The sequence below is a fragment of the Pseudophryne corroboree genome, chromosome 2, assembly GCF_028390025.1.
Source record: "Pseudophryne corroboree isolate aPseCor3 chromosome 2, aPseCor3.hap2, whole genome shotgun sequence".
Taxonomy (NCBI): domain Eukaryota; kingdom Metazoa; phylum Chordata; class Amphibia; order Anura; family Myobatrachidae; genus Pseudophryne; species Pseudophryne corroboree.
Window position 1 is genome coordinate 432,916,651 of NC_086445.1, and position 17,446 is coordinate 432,934,096.

Consider the following 17,446-nt stretch of genomic DNA (forward strand, 5'->3'; position numbering starts at 1 on the left):
ATGTAACATGTCATACAATTAATACACATAAGGCTCTGCCAGCAATATCTCTGGGATGTTTGTAGAATCCAATGTGACTTGCATTATAGATGCACTGCACATGTAACCAAAAACACATGCTCATCTTTTGTTAACATACAAAACTATGTCTAGTAATGTAGATGTCACCAAGTTCTCTAATGTCTTCTTGCTACTTTACTACTTAGCACGTTATGCAAAGAAAAGAAAAAAAACAGCCCTTCCCTATTCACCAGACACAGCGTATTTATTCCTGCATACTTTTTATGTGATATGCTCACTCTTTCACGCTGGCTTCAGCCAGATGTACAATAGGAGAGACACGAAGTAAAAAGGAAGATGGCCTAGGAGAGCTTTCTCTATGATGACATTTCAATTTGCATTACAGAAAGACACATCAGTCTGTACTATAGTTACTACCAGACTATCATTATCCATACCTCACAGTTCCCTCTGTACAAGGTAATATGTGATAAAGCAATAACACCTGGTGATGGGTACTCTTTAAACTTTCCTTTAAACTGCAAACAAATCAGTATATGTAAAGTTGAAAGGAGTTAACTTACAGCCAGGGGTGTAACTAGAACTTTGAGGGCCTTATAGCAAAATCTGGAAAGAGCTCACCCCATCCCCCCACCCCAGCCCCCGCAGAGGGTGTCAGAAGAGGGAGAGAGAGAGACGAGACAGAGTGTGTCAGAAAGAAGGATAGAGAAATAGATGACAGGGGAGAGAGAGAGAGAGAGAGAAGGCATCTGGGGGAGAGAGAATGTGTGTGTGTGTGTGTGTGTGTGTGTGTGTGTGTGTGTGCGTGCGTGCGTGCGTGCGTGCGTGCGTGCGTGTGTGTGTGTGTGTGTGAGAGAGAGACCATGTCAGAGAAAAAGAGATAGAGAGGGAAAGCAAGACAGAGTCAGGGAGAGAGGGAGAGACAGAATCAGCGAGAGAGTGAGACAGTGTCAAGGAGAGAGGTAGAGGGAGACAGTGTCAGGGGGGAGAGAGAGAGATAGTGTCAAGGAGAGAGAGATAGCATCAAGGAGAGATGGAAAGGCAGACAGTGTCGAGTAGAGGGGGCGAGAGAGAGAGACAGAGTCAAGGAGAGAGAGAGAGGTTCTTTCACAGTACATCACCCTTCTCTACTGGAACAGTTTAACAGTTTACCAGTGCTCACTGGAGATCGCCATTGCAGAACTAGGGCCTAGTGGGGTACACTCAATAGTTCCTCAGGTACCACATACCGCTCCACCATTTCAACCAATTGGACTGCTGTTTTAGGATCTGCATGGCTTGCCCACTTGTGCAGAGTTTTAAGTAGAGACCATGGGTATCGATCCATAATGACCCTTTCCATGATCTGTGGTCCTGTTAGAGACTCTGACTGTAGTCACTTTGTGGTAAGCAGAACACCTCATGCATTTGAGAGCAGTGAAGCTTTTCTGTTTGGTATTCCAAGCGGTGAACTTGTTGTGCACAAATAAACACTGTGATTCCCAAACGAGTTAGGATTTCTTGTTTTAATTTATCATAGTCTTTGGTATCAGTCGGGCACGTGTCAAAATATGCTTTTTGCGCTTCTCCATACAGGAAAGGTGCCACAAGACTTCTCCAATGATCTATAGGCCAATTCTCTCTCTCAGCTGTGCTTTTAAAAGTAGTTAGATAAGATTCAACATCATCAATCTGGGTCATCTTTTGCAGAAAGTGACTGGGCCATGTGGAGCGAGTGTTAGTTGGAACATCAGTCGAAGCATCTTCAGACCAGGCTGTTATGTGCTGTACCAGCTCCTTTAAGGCCTGGCAGTTTTCCTCCATGGCCACTTGCTTTTGCCCCTGGGCTGCTTCTAAGACCAATAGTTGCACCATGGTGGCTTCTTACTGAGCCCTTGTAGCTTCCTGCTGAGCCCTGGTGGCTTCCTGCTGAATTTTGTTGGTTTCCTGCTGAGCTAACGGAGCCTGCGGCAAGGCCTTAACAATTGCGTGTTATCTATGGATGTAGGTTTAAAGCAGCATCTGGCTTCCCTAAGCATTTGCCAACACTACTACCATGGATTTCATAATACATGCGTTGATGTCCAAAATAACCTTGGTGTCTGTCACTTTAAATTTTAAATGTAAACTTTCCTATTACTGCACTTTTCAGTGTGTTGCTCGCATTATCCACCAATTGTGGGGAGATTAGGGTAGGGGTGCCCTCTCCTGGGTTAGATGGGCACCTCCAGACATACATCAGCCAGGAAAACAGCACACCAGTCCAGGGTTTTCCTATAATCTAGTCATGGCTAGTTGTATTGTGCAGTGCATAAACAAAAAAATAAATCCTAGCCCATCTGGGCACTAAATAAACATAATAGATTTCCTCTCCCAGGGTGGTAGGACCTAATGCTCCTACTACAAACACAGGCATATGCACAGTACTTACAGTCAGTAAACCACAATGTCTCATCACAGGCCTGCTGTCTGTTTCGCTAGATAGTCAGACCCTGAGGTAAGTCCTAACAACTTTTACTGTATCAGCCTCTTACAGGTGCAGGCACTAAATTATCCTGCTCTCAGGCTGTAAGTCTAAAGACCTGGAATGGGCCTTGTGGATGGAGCACTCCCTTCTCTCTCACATCCACACCCCCAGGCCCTTTTCTGGATTTTACTGAAAGCCCAAACTCTTATCACGTCTGTTTAGCAAAATAGACATTTCCTGGGGGTTTAAAACACACAGGCCAGAAACCTGGGTCAAGCATATCTCCCATTTCTAACTTTACCAATGCATCTATCACAATATATACATATATACTGCATATACACGAATATATATGTATGTATATATATATATATATATATATATATATATATATATTAGTGATGTGCACTGGAAATTTTTCGGGTCTTGTGTTTTGGTTTTGGATTCGGTTCCGCGGCCGTGTTTTGGATTCGGACGCGTTTTAGCAAAACCTCCCTGAAATTTTTTTGTCGGATTCGGGTGTGTTTTGGATTTGGGTGTTTTTTTACAAAAAACCCTCAAAAACAGCTTAAATCATAGAATTTGGGGTCATTTTGATCCCATAGTACTATTAACCTCAATAACCATAATTTCCACTCATTTTCAGTCTATTCTGAACACCTTACACCTCACAATATTATTTTTAGTCCTAGTGCAAGTGGCCGACACAAACACCTGGCCCATCTAGGAGTGGCACTGCCGTGTCAGACAGGATGGCACTTCAAAAAAATAGTCCCCAAACAGCACATGATGGAAAGAAAAAAAGAGGCGCAATGAGGTAGTTGTGTGACTAAGCTAAGCGACCCAAGTGGCTGACACAAACACCTGGCCCATCTAGGAGTGGCACTGCAGTGTCAGACAGGATGGCAGATTTAAAAAATAGTCCCCAAACAGCACATGATGCAAAGAAAAAAAGAGGTGCACCAAGGTCGTTGGATGGCTTAGCTAAGCGACACAAGTGGCCGACACAAACACCTGGCCCATCTAGGAGTGGCACTGCAGTGTCAGGCAGGATGGCACTTCAAAAAAATAGTCCCCAAACAGCACATGATGCAAAGAAAAAAAGAGGCGCAATGAGGTAGCTGTGTGACTAAGCTAAGCGACCCAAGTGGCAGACACAAACACCTGGCCCATCTAGGAGTGGCACTGCAGTGTCAGACAGGATGGCAGATTTAAAAAATAGTCCCCAAACAGCACATGATGTAAAGAAAAAAAGAGGTGCACCAAGGTCGCTGGATGGCTAAGCTAAGCGACACAAGTTGCCGACACAAACACCTGGCCCATCTAGGAGTGGCACTGCAGTGTCAGGCAGGATGGCACTTCAAAAAATAGTCCCCAAACAGCACATGATGCAAAGAAAAATGAAAGAAAAAAGAGGTGCAAGATGGAATTGTCCTTGGGCCCTCCCACCCACCCTTATGTTGCATAAACAGGACATGCACACTTTAACAAACCCATCATTTCAGCGTCAGGGTCTGCCACATGACTGTGACTGAAATGATTGGTTGGTTTGGGCCCCCACCAAAAAAGAAGCAATCAATCTCTCCTTGCACAAACTGGCTCTACAGAGGCAAGATGTCCACCTCCTCCTCATCGTCCGATTCCTCACCCCTTTCACTGTCTACATCCCCCTCCTCACAGATTATTAATTCGTCCCCACTGGAATCCACCATCTCAGGTCCCTGTGTACTTTCTGGAGGCAATTGCTGCTGGTGAATGTCTCCACGGAGGAATTGATTATAATTCATTTTGATGAACATCATCTTCTCCACATTTTCTGGAAGTAACCTCGTACGCCGATTGATGACAGGGTGAGCGGCTGCACTAAACACTCTTTCGGAGTACAAACTGGAGGGGGGCAACTTAGGTAAAATAAAGCCAGTTTGTGCAAGGGCCTCCAAATTGCCTCTTTTTCCTGCCAGTATACGTACGGACTGTCTGACGTGCCTACTTGGATGCGGTCACTCATATAATCCTGTTGACCGGTCACGTTCCGCTTGACTTGACAATTTTCTCACCAGCAGGTCTTTGAACCTCTGCAGACTTGTGTCTGCCGGAAAGAGAGCTACAACGTAGGTTTTAAATCTAGGATCGAGCACGGTGGCCAAAATGTAGTGCTCTGATTTCAACAGATTGACCACCCGTGAATCCTGGTTAAGCGAATTAAGGGCTCCATCCACAAGTCCCACATGCCTAGCGGAATCGCTCTGTTTTATCTCCTCCTTCAATGTCTCCAGCTTCTTCTGCAAAAGCCTGATGAGGGGAATGACCTGACTCAGGCTGGCAGTGTCTGAACTGACTTCACGTGTGGCAAGTTCAAAGGGTTGCAAAACCTTGCACAATGTTGAAATCATTCTCCACTGCGCTTGAGTCAGGTGCATTCCCCCTCCTTTGCCTATATCGTAGGCAGATGTATAGGCTTGAATGGCCTTTTGCTGCTCCTCCATTCTCTGAAGCATACAGAGGATTGAATTCCACCTCGTTACCACCTCTTGCTTCAGATGATGGCAGGGCAGGTTCAGGACTGTTTGCTGGTGCTCCAGTCTTCGGCAACCGGTGGCTGAATGCGGAAAGTGGCCCACAGTTCTTCGGGCCACCGACAGCATCTCTTGCACGCCCCTGTTGTTTTTTAAATAATTCTGCACCACCAAATTCAATGTATGTGCAAAACATGGGACGTGCTGGAATTTGCCCAGATGTAATGCACGCACAATATTGGTGGCGTTGTCCAATGTCACAAATCCCCAGGAGAGTCCAATTGGGGTAAGCCATTCTGCGATGATGTTCCTCAGTTTCCGTAAGAGGTTGTCAGCTGTGTGCCTCTTATGGAAAGCGGTGATACAAAGCGTAGCCTGCCTAGGAACAAGTTGCCGTTTGCGAGATGCTGCTACTGGTGTCGCCGCTGCTGTTCTTGCTGCGGGAGGCAATACATCTACCCAGTGGGCTGTCACAGTCATACAGTCCTGAGTCTGCCCTGCTCCACTTGTCCACATGTCCGTGGTTAAGTGGACATTGGGTACAACTGCATTTTTTAGGACACTGGTGACTATTTTTCTGAGGTCTGTGTACATTTTTGGTATCGCCTGCCTTGAGAAATGGAACCTAGATGGTATTTGGTACTGGGGACACAGTACCTCAATCAAGTCTCTAGTTCCCTGTGAATTAACGGTGGATACCGGAAACACGTTTCTCACCACCCAGGCTGCCAAGGCCTGAGGTATCCGCTTTGCAGCAGGATGACTGCTGTGATATTTCATCTTCCTCGCAAAGGACTGTTGGACAGTCAATTGCTTACTGGAAGTAGTACAAGTGGTCTTCCGACTTCCCCTCTGGAATGACGATCGACTCCCAGCAGCAACAACAGCAGCGCCAGCAGCAGTAGGCGTTACACTCAAGGATGCATCGGAGGAATCCCAGGCAGGAGAGGACTCGTCAGACTTGACAGTGACATGGCCTGCAGGACTATTGGCTTTCCTGTCTAAGGAGGAAATTGACACTGAGGGAGTTGGTGGTGTGGTTTGCAGGAGCTTGGTTACAAGGGGAAGGGATTTATTGGTGAGTGGACTGCTTCCGCTGTCATCCAAAGCTTTTGAACTTGTCACTGACTTCTGATGAATGCGCTCCAGGTGATGTATAAGGGAGGATGTTCCTAGGTGGTTAACGTCCTTACCCCTACTTATTACAGCTTGACAAAGGCAACACACGGCTTGACACCAGTTGTCCGCATTTCTGTTGAAATAATTCCACACCAAAGAGGTGATTTTTTTGTATTTTGACCAGGCATGTCAATGGCCATATTCGTCCCATGGAAAACAGGTGTCTCCCTGGGTGCCTGACTTAAACAAACCACCTCACCATCAGAATCCTCCTTGTCAATTTCCTCCCCAGCGCCAGCAACACCCATATCCTCATCCTGGTGTACTTCAACAGTGACATCTTCAATTTGACTATCAGGAACTGGACACTGGACTGCGGGTGCTCCTTCCAGCACTTGCAGGGGGCGTGCAAATGGTGGAAGGCGCAACCTCTTCCCGTCCAGTGTTGGGAAGGTTAGGCATCGCAACCGACACAATTGGACTCTCCTTGGGGATTTGTGATTTAGAAGAACGCACAGTTCTTTGCTGTGCTTTTGCCATCTTAACTCTTTTAAGTTTTCTAGCAGGAGGATGAGTGCTTCCATCCTCAGGTGAAGCTGAACCACTAGCCTTGAACATAGGCCAGGGCCTCAGCCGTTCCTTGCCACTCCGTGTCGTAAATGGCACATTGGCAAGTTTACGCTTCTCCTCAGACGATTTTGATTTAGATTTTTGGGTCATTTTACTGAACTTTATTTTTTGGGATTTTACATGCTCTCTACTATGACATTGGGTATCGGCCTTGGCAGACGACGTTGATGGCATTTCATCGTCTCGGCCATGACTAGTGGCAGCAGCTTCAGCACAAGGTGGAAGTGGATCTTGATCTTTCCCTATTTTACCCTCCACATTTTTGTTCTCAATTTTTTAATGTGTGGAATTATATGCCAGTAATATATCAATAGCAATGGCCTACTCCTATAAATACTGCGCACAACTGAAATGCACCACATGTATGGATGGATAGTATACTTGACGACACAGAGGTAGGTAGAGCAGTGGCCTACTGTACCATACTGCTATATATTATATACTGGTGGACAGCAAACTGTGCAAAACTGAAATGCACCACAGGTATGGATGGATAGTATACTTGACGACACAGAGGTAGGTAGAGCAGTGGCCTACTGTACCGTACTACTATATATTATATACTGGTGGACAGCAAACTGTGCAAAACTGAAATGCACCACAGGTATGGATGGATAGTATACTTGACGACACAGAGGTAGGTAGAGCAGTGGTCTACTGTACCGTACTGCTATATATTATATACTGGTGGTCAGCAAACTGTGCAAAACTGAAATGCACCACAGGTATGGATGGATAGTATACTTGACGACACAGAGGTAGGTAGAGCAGTGGCCTACTGTACCGTACTGCTATATAGTATATACTGGTGGTCAGCAAACTGTGCAAAACTGAATTGCACCACAGGTATGGATGGATAGTATACTTGACGACACAGAGGTAGGTAGAGCAGTGGCCTACTGTACCGTACTGCTATATAGTATATACTGGTGGTCAGCAAACTGTGAAAAACTGAAATGCACCACAGGTATGGATGGATAGTATACTTGACGACACAGAGGTAGGTAGAGCAGTGGCCTACTATACCGTACTGCTATATATTATATACTGGTGGTCAGCAAACTGTGCAAAACTAAAATGCACCACAGGTATGGATGGATAGTATACTTGACGACACAGAGGTAGGTAGAGCAGTGGCCTACTGTACCGTACTGCTATATAGTATATACTGGTGGTCAGCAAACTGTACAAAACTGAAATTCACCACAGGTATGGATGGATAGTATACTTGACGACACAGAGGTAGGTAGAGCAGTGGCCTACTGAACCGTACTGCTATATATTATATACTGGTGGACAGCAAACTGTGCAAAACTGAAATGCACCACAGGTATGGATGGATAGTATACTTGACGACACAGAGGTAGGTAGAGCAGTGGCCTACTGTACCGTACTGCTATATAGTATATACTGGTGGTCAGCAAACTGTGCAAAACTGAAATGCACCACAGGTATGGATGGATAGTATACTTGACGACACAGAGGTAAGTAGAGCAGTGGCCTACAGTACCGTACTGCTATATAGTATATACTGGTGGTCAGCAAACTGTGCAAAACTAAAATGCACCACAGGTATGGATGGATAGTATACTTGACGACGCAGAGGTAGGTAGAGCAGTGGCCTACTGTACCGTACTGCTATATATTATATACTGGTGGTCAGCAAACTGTGCAAAACTGAAATGCACCACAGGTATGGATGGATAATATACTTGACGACACAGAGGTAGGTAGAGCAGTGGCTTACTGTACCGTACTGCTATATATTATATACTGGTGGTCAGCAAACTGTGCAAAACTGAAATGCACCACAGGTATGGATGGATAGTATAATTGATGACACAGAGGTAGGTAGAGCAGTGGACTACTGTACCGTACTGCTATATATATAGTCAGGGCCGGTGCAAGGCTTCTCGGCACCCTAGGCAAAACTTCTGCCTGCTGCCCCCCCCCCCCCCCTCACACTACACACACCCACCCGCCCCTCAGGTAAAAGTGTGGCAGTGGCTTCTTAGAAGTTCCACTGCTGTCAAAAAGAAATCTTCCTCTAAAAAAATATGTAAAAAAAGACACGCTTACTGACACAGATTCCGCTGACACATACACACTTACTGACACAGATACACTACCACCACTTACTGACACAGACATCACTTGTTGGCACATACATACATACTTACTGACAGACACCCCCTAACTGATATAGACACTAGTTACTGGCAGATACCTCTTACTGTCACAGATGCCCCTCACTGACAAATACCCCTGACATAGACACCAGGGCCTATATTTACTAAAAATCTGAGTTTGCCCAATTTGTGTTTTTTTTTCTAAGTCCCAATCCGGAAATTCACTAAGCACCAATCTCCGCAGTGTTTGGACTATTCGTAATGGTTTGATTTGCAAAGTTCAGAAATACGAATGAATAGACCATCGGTCAAACGCGGCTGTTATTTCATACAATACGGGAATTCACTATTCATTCGTATTTGGGTGTTAGTCACTGAGTGCTCAAATGCGGTCGTATTTTTTTGCGAATCGTTAAAAAAAGCGGCAAAAAAATAGACCTGCTTTTTTCAGGCGTGTTTACATGTGTTGCAACTCAAAAATCAATCACACCTGAATACGGATGCCTATAAAAGGATGTTAGGCCCAATTCAATCCACCTACACTCAGAAATGGCAGCAGGACTGTGGACCAGTGATATTTTGTGTGCTGTGGGATTCCTCAGACTCAGACATCATCCTGTAAGTAACCAGGGCCAACAAACTGAACATGGTCAGCAGGTTGTACAGGTTCCGTGGAGGCTGCGCAGGCCTCTTTTTTTAGGGGGCGTTTAAACTTGAACGCATTGTCCGATGATATGGTCATACAGATGTTCTGTCTAAATCGTAACAACATTTTCCGTCTGTATGACCTTGTCAAACTGGGCCTAGACCCTGAGACAGCACGCTCTCGCTCTGTCTCAGGCCTGCACAAACTCCTGGCTGTGTTGCACTTTATGGCTACTGGTAGCTTTCATGCTGTGTCTGGGGATGTCATAGGAATCTCACAGCCATCATTTTCTAGAATATTAACACAGGTGATGTATACCTAACTACCTCTTCTTCTTCTTTTTTTTTTTTTTATTCTCGGTGGACAGTTCTGTCCTAAAATCTCATGTTTATTGTTCTTTCAAATATACACACAGGTGTTGGCTGTTTTGCAGCCCCACATCGATGCCTCAATCTGCTTCTCTACCCAGGAGTCTCAGTGGCATGCCGTCAGGGTAGATTTCTATGAGCTGGCTGGCATGCCCAATGTGCTTGGAGCCATAGATTGCACACACATTCAGCTGAGACCACCAAGGGGCAGGCAGCACATATATACTAATCGCCATCTAGAACACTCCACAAATGTGCAGGTGGTTTGTGATCCAAATCTCAAAATAATGAGTGTTGTTGCTGATTACCCTGGGGGCTGCCATGACTCCTTCATCCTCAGTCAGTCATCCCTCTTTGATAAGTTTGAGGACAGACAAATGCCAGATGGATGGCTGCTGGGTATGTAATTTGATATGTGTAGGCCTGCGTATACTTTGTCCAAATACAGGGGCAGATGTATTAACCTGTAGAAGGCATAAGGAAGTGAGAAACCAGTGATATGTGCAAGGTGATAAAGGCACCAGCCAATCAGCTCCAATATGTAAATGAACATTTAGGAACATTGTCCACTGCCTTTATTACCTTGCACATATCACTGGTTTATCACTTCCTTATGCCTTCTACAGGTTAATACATCTGCCCCACAGTGTGTTACTTATGTGTTGCTGTATCTTAACATGAATCACGTTACTATATCTGTCTTTTAGGTGATGGAGGATATGGCTGTTTCTCTTGGCTTCTAACTCCATTGTCCCGACCTGATACCCCTGCTGAACACAATTACAATCATGCACATAAGTCCATGCGGAATGTGATAGAAAGATGTTTTACTGTGCTGAAATCTAGCTTTCGGTGTCTGGATAAGTCTGGTGGCCGTTTGTTGTATAGTCCCTCGATGGTGACTCAAATTGTGTTCTGCTGCTGCTTGCTTCATAACATGTGTTTTGCAACAACATCTGCCACATGTTGAGGAGGAGGAGGAGGATGAAGAAAGCAGCCAGCAAGCAAGCAGAGGAATTAGAGACATCTGGTGATACTTGGAGTACAGATGTAGGGAGGCAGGTTAGGCAAGAGCTCATCATTCACTATAAGGTAAGTTTGGTTTGCTAATTTCATTTGTTGTGTAATCATAAATAGATTTAGGCCCATTTTTATTGTAAAAACCATTACTCAGAATGTGTCTGTCTCCTTGAGACATACAAACATACCCTCCCGTTATGCAAAACTAATGTCGCCTGTGTATTGTGTTTATTTTAAAAATCAAAACAACAGATTATGAGTGGCAGGCATTAAGACTGGATAAGTGTTCGTAAACTTGCACTGATAATTTATTACAAGCACACATAATCCACATAGTAATTTATTTAGTATTTTACTTTATGATTGTGTGTAACGTCCTAATGCACAGGTTCTCAAACTCGGCCCTCAGGACCCCACACAGTGCATGTTTTGCAGGTAATCCAGTAGAAGCACAGGTGTATGAATTACTCACATACACATTTTAAAAGGTTCACAGGAGGTGGAGCTAATTATGTCACTTGTGATTTTGTGAGGAGACCTGCAAAACATGCACTGTGTGGGGTCCTGAGGGCCGAGTTTGAGAACCTGTGTTCTAAATAAACAGTCCTCAACATTTAATATGTTAGCCTTGAGGAATACGTGTCCCTATGTGTGATGCTCCATCATATTTAAGGGACACAAACTTACTCTCATCCAAAATAATTTATTTCGTAATGTTTGCTGCAGTAAACTTGCTGATTTGTAAGTAAATACACAGTTTGCCACATATATACATTATTATACACATTGTTTTTTGGGGGTTAAAAATTTCTTATTTTTTGGTTTCTGCATCATGTGTAATAACATTATTACTCATTTTTAACACACACAAACATGGCCCAACAATAATGACATTCATTTTGGCAATGAATTATCTCAATTCAATGACAACATTTTAAAAGCTTTTTACGCAACTCAATTGTGTTATTCTTGTAATGTTGTATAGAAAAGAAAGGTAAAATAGTTACCAATCACATTGTAATGTGGATTGGCTGCAGGATATGAGAATGATTGGAGTCTAGAAAGAGTAATGATTAGAAAAAAATCAAGTGGTCTGGTTACTTCCTGCTAACATGTATGTGGCTGCCTGGCAATGACTGTGTGTGCAGGATAGGAGAATGATTGGAATCTAGAAAGAGTAATGATTAGAAAAAAATCAGGTGGTATGGTTACTTCCTGCTAACATGTATGTGCAGCTCCAACAACATTTCCCTCCTCCAAAAGAAAACAAAGATGGTAAAGAATAACTGTGCGTACAAATTTTATGCTGTTGTTTGTACCACTTATAATTAATGATGTTGTATAAATTGTCAAGGAGCTAAGTGTTATATATATTTTGCCAAACATACACTTACTAACTATTTTGAATTACTTCTCAGAAATGTAAAATTTGTTTGTTTTGTGTTAATGTTTTTGGGTTCCTGCTTGTCCTGCCCTTTGCCTTTAGCACTGTCATGTTGTCGTGCTCTGGTGGAGCGTCTTCGTGGTGATGAGACTGGCGTGATATTTGGAGTAGTCGTACCAGAACTGCTGATTGTTTGCTGTTGGTGCATGGATCTGAGTGTTTCATTCAGGTCAGTGAGGGTGGCATTGAGTTCACGTGTAGCAGCATTTTGATTGTCTACAATTCGGAATAAACTTTCATGAATCTTTTGATTGTTTTGAAAAATGTTCATATAACTTTGCTGTTGTCTGCGCTGTTCTTCCATTAGTCTGTGCTGTTCTTCCATTATGCGCTGTAAGTTGCCCATGACCTGTGTAATGTCTGTACGCATGAGTTCCATGGTATTGCCAATTCTGGTTGTTTGTTCATTTTGTCTACTCATATTTCTGGTTATTCTTCTGAGGTGACATGGTAGGCTTGCAAACATTTGTGTCTGCCTACGCAGGCAATCTTCATTAGTGGCCTGCTATCTAGCCCAAATAGTCCAAAACACCTGATATGGGCCTTGTGTTACTGGTGTTGTTGGGCTGTGTTGTGGTGGTGGTGTGCTTTGCTGTGGTGGTGTACTCACAGGTGCTGGGGGGCTGATTTCTTGGCTTAATGGCTGCATTTCTAAGATGATTGTCTCCTCCATGTCACTGTGTTGCTGTTGTTGCGGAGGGATGCTGTTACCAGGACTAGAAGCTGAAATGTCAAAAAATTTGCCGTTCGCTATCCATATGTTTGATAAATGAAAACAAATCACTACACATGGAACACATGTCATTCACTGTTGCTTTCAGATATTCTGCCTAGCAACATCATCACTCATAACTTAAATACATACATATGCCTGTTTGTGGCAAATGTGTCTGGTTACTTAATTGTGAAAGCAAACACTTTAGTTTTATTGTAGATCAGACATACTCCACCATAAAAACACATTGTAATCCATAATGTGTTACCTTATAGCTTTTCTAAAACAAACATAGTAATGTTTTTATATGTATTTGGCAATGTGAGCTCAAACACACATGTGAAAATTTGATAAACAACCTTACTATTTGCAAACATTAAACATGAGTTTCTGTTGCAGCATCTTACTCACAATGTGCTACTGTATGGCTCAAGTGGACATACATATCTTTACTGGATGTGGACAAGGCCATTTTGCTTGGATTCCATTTCATGTTTTACTTACTTCGGTAAGTATATAAGTTTTTGATGTGTTTTGACTTAATGCGGTTAAGAAAAAGTTTGATTACGATCTAAAATTGTTTACATTTATTTCAGTTTGATACTCACAATCAAGATGAGGGGAGTGTGGATGACGTCTTGGAGGTGTATCCAAAATTTGGAGTGGGGGGACCGAACATACTGTCGATAATCTTCGTGGCGGGGTAGCCTGCTGTGGTTGGCCCTGGACATCAGACCTTGCTTTCTTTGCTGCCACAGGTTTTTTGTAGTGATGTCTTACAGAAGTCCCACTTCTGCTGCTCCAGACTTCTTTTGATGGACCTATTAATGAAAGTGAAATTTTGTTATGGCCATTCCTTTACAAACATACCCTATACTACAATGGACACTTTACCTGCTTCCGCAGCATCATCATCATCATCAGATGTGATGGGAGTTACTGGAGGACGAGTAGTACTGCTTTTTTCAAACACTGTAAAAAAAAAAACTCATGTATTCATGCTATTGTTGATACAGCCACCCATTATGCTTATAAACATTTATTCTTTAAGAAATGCTTGCTTTATTTTTATGAAAAACATAAGGACCGGAAACAAAAAAACCACTATATAAAACAATAAACATTGTCCAATAGCCATATGCACTATGGAAAGTTCAACACAGGAAAACATGTACAGGACACTGATAAAGGCCACAAGTAAAAATACATACATTAACAACCAGGGCCGTTTCTAGACAATTTGGCTCCCAGTGCGAGATTTCAAAATGCGCCCCCCCCCCCCTCCCAATTGCTCTAAAAAAAAAATGCGTGCCCCCCCTCCCCCCATATAGCCATAAAAAGAAAAAGCATGCGCGCGCGCTCACGACTAAAGTGTGTGGCCTGATTAAAATGGGCGTGGTCTCATTAAAGTGGGCATGGCCTCATCTGATATCATCACACCCACCACAGGGGGGAAAAAATAAAAATAAAAAAGTCCCCTTTTTACACATTACAGCAGGCAAGTGTCCCCATATTACACAGCGCGGCAGGCAGGTGTCCCCATTTTACACAGCGCGGCAGGCAGGTGTCCCCATTTTACAAAGTGCGGCAGGCAGGTGTCCCCATTTTACAAAGTGCGGCAGGCAGGTGTCCCCATTTTACACAGTATGGTAGGCAGGTATCCCCATTTTACACAGTACGCAGGCAGGTGCCCCCATTTTACACAGTGCGGCAGGCAGGTATCCCCATTTTACACAGCGCGGCAGGCAGAAATCCCCATTTTACACAGTACGCAGGCAGGTGCCCCCATATTACACAGTACGCAGGCAGGTGCCCCCATATTACACAGTACGCAGGCAGGTGCCCCCATATTACACAGTACACAGGCAGGTGCCCCCATATTACACAGTACGCAGGCAGGTATCCCCATAGGCAGGTGACCCAATTTTACACAGTGCGGCAGGCAGGTATCCCCATACGCAGGTGTCCCCATTTTACACAGTGTGGCAGGCAGGTATCCCCATAGGCAGGTGTCCCCATTTTACACAGTGCGGCAGCGGCAGGCAGGTTTCAAGTTGAGGGGAAGGAAGGGGGAGAGGGGGGAGAGAGAGAATACTTACGTCTTCCCGCTCTTCGGTCCCGCCGCCTCACGTCCCTCGCGCCGGCCGCCTCCTCCTTCATGCTTATCTCCTTATCGCCTCTCCCGAGCGCTCCTGCTCGGGGGGCGGGGCTTCGCGGAATGACGCGTTTGCGTCGTGACGTCACGACGCAACGCGTCATTCCGCGAAACTCCGCCCCCCGAGCAGGAGCGCTCGGGAGAGGCGATAAGGAGTAACAAAGTGCCACGGCGGGCGCCCCGTGCGGTTGCACGGCTCGCCCGCCGCTAGAAACGGCACTGTTAACAACCACAAACACACACATCTTCATTTTGTAATGAAAGGAAAAATATTACAGATGCAATATATAAATTGCTCTGTGATGTGGCACTCCAAACACACATTACCACTATATGAGCCAAACCAAAAAAAAAAAACAAATTAAAAAATTACACTGCAGTGTTGTGTCACAGTACAAATACAAACTCAAACTGAACAAATAAATAGTGTTTTTAAATAAAAAATATGACATTCTGTAATAATGACATTACACATGTACTTGGTTTCCAAACCACTTTCCACTACTCCAGCCTCTAACATGACAACCACTGTTTTTGATACATTGCAAATGGGTAACCTAAATATAAAACATAGTCCAAATTAAAAAACAAAAAATGTCCAAAAGGAAAACATTATTGCAGGACAATTCAATGACACACCAAGTCCAAACTACACATGCAAAATATACTGGGAAAAAACACATGACATACAATAAAGTAAGATGTTACATTGGCTTTTGTATAAAACATTACCCAAAACAATGTATTTGCTGACACACACTTGAAGATGGGAGTAATATGCAACTTGACATGACACACATTTAAAAAAAAAAAAATAAGGTCATAGAATGTTAATGCAAATACACATGCTCACCATTCTTCCTGGGCCTATCTGAATCCCGGACATGGGTTGCAGAGACTACTTCAGGAGGTATTATACGCCACATGGGCTTCTCATACTCCAGATATCTTGCAATATAGGGCTGGCCACCACCGTTTTTTCGAGCCGACTTCGCCTCCTTGGCCATTTTGGACTTGACACGTCGCTTTATGTCATAGTACCGTTTGCGGCACGTGTCCTCCGTCCGCTTGACCACCCCCTCACTATTGACAGCAGCAACAACTTTCGCCCACAACACCGTCTTCCTCCGTGTTGGCACCTTGGCGGACTCAGGCCCAAATAGCTGCCGCTGATACTTCATCAGCTCACGAACCAATGCCACATTTTCAGCAAAACTAAACTTTACATTCCGCCCAGTCTTAGTAGTGGTGCGTGGCTGCGGAGCTGTCTGACTGTCACTATCACTGTCACTTGAGGCTGCTGCAGCAACCTCACCCACCTCCTCCACCTGACCGACCTCCTCCCAGTCACTCACACCCACCACCTCACCCACCTCTGAGTCACACATAATTGTGTGTCTAAACACTTAACACAGAAAAAAAAATAGACAAACAACACACTCCTCCACTACCACTACACAACTCACACACACACATCCACACACACACACACACACACACACACACACAAACACTGACAAGGGACTATAAAGAAAAATAACTTGGACAAAAAATGAGAAAAAAACACAAAAAACAAGACTACAAGAATGACAAGACGACTTTCAAACACAATACCACACTCAGAAATCGCTACCAACACTCCTCACCAAACCACAAATTCACCTACCTCCACAGCACAACCTCCCTCCTCCTCACCACTAACTAAACCCACGAGGTGCGGACGGTTTGGGGCGTATTTATATGGTTGCGCACAGACACTCCTACATCTGAAACACAATCAATCACGAACGGGGATGAAAAACTAAACTAAAAGTGAAAATGCGGCCGGGGTCTTAAAAAAACCCTGCCGCATTTAACTTAGAAAAAATACCGGTAAAAACAACCAAAAGACGTGCGCAAATGACAATGACGGCCGAGAATGGTCCAAAAAAAAAATAACTGGCATCGACATCGGAAAACACGAAAACCATAAAGTCGACTGCTTCGTAACTTTGCGTATATAGTTTCAAAAAGTTGCATGAAAATGCACCCGATACAAAACGAGTTTAAACACTACACAAACCGACTCAAACATGAATATTAGTAAATATTGCCCCAGTTATTGGCACATACAGTACATACCCAGACATACCTTACTGACACAAAAATGTACTGACACAGATACTTACTGACATATACCCCTTACTGACGCACACTACTTAGTGATATACAGTATACCCCTTACTGACACCACTTAC

General features: G+C 44.0%; 1 long non-coding RNA gene across 1 annotated transcript; it reads left to right on the forward strand.

Annotated features, from left to right (window-relative positions):
- The first annotated feature begins 10,589 nt into the window (after nt 1-10,589).
- LOC135050858 (uncharacterized) lies at nt 10,590-14,070 on the forward strand. Its single transcript, XR_010241877.1, has 3 exons — nt 10,590-10,967; nt 13,454-13,562; nt 13,651-14,070. It is a non-coding gene; the product is annotated as an uncharacterized LOC135050858 (long non-coding RNA).
- The last annotated feature ends 3,376 nt before the right edge of the window (nt 14,071-17,446 follow it).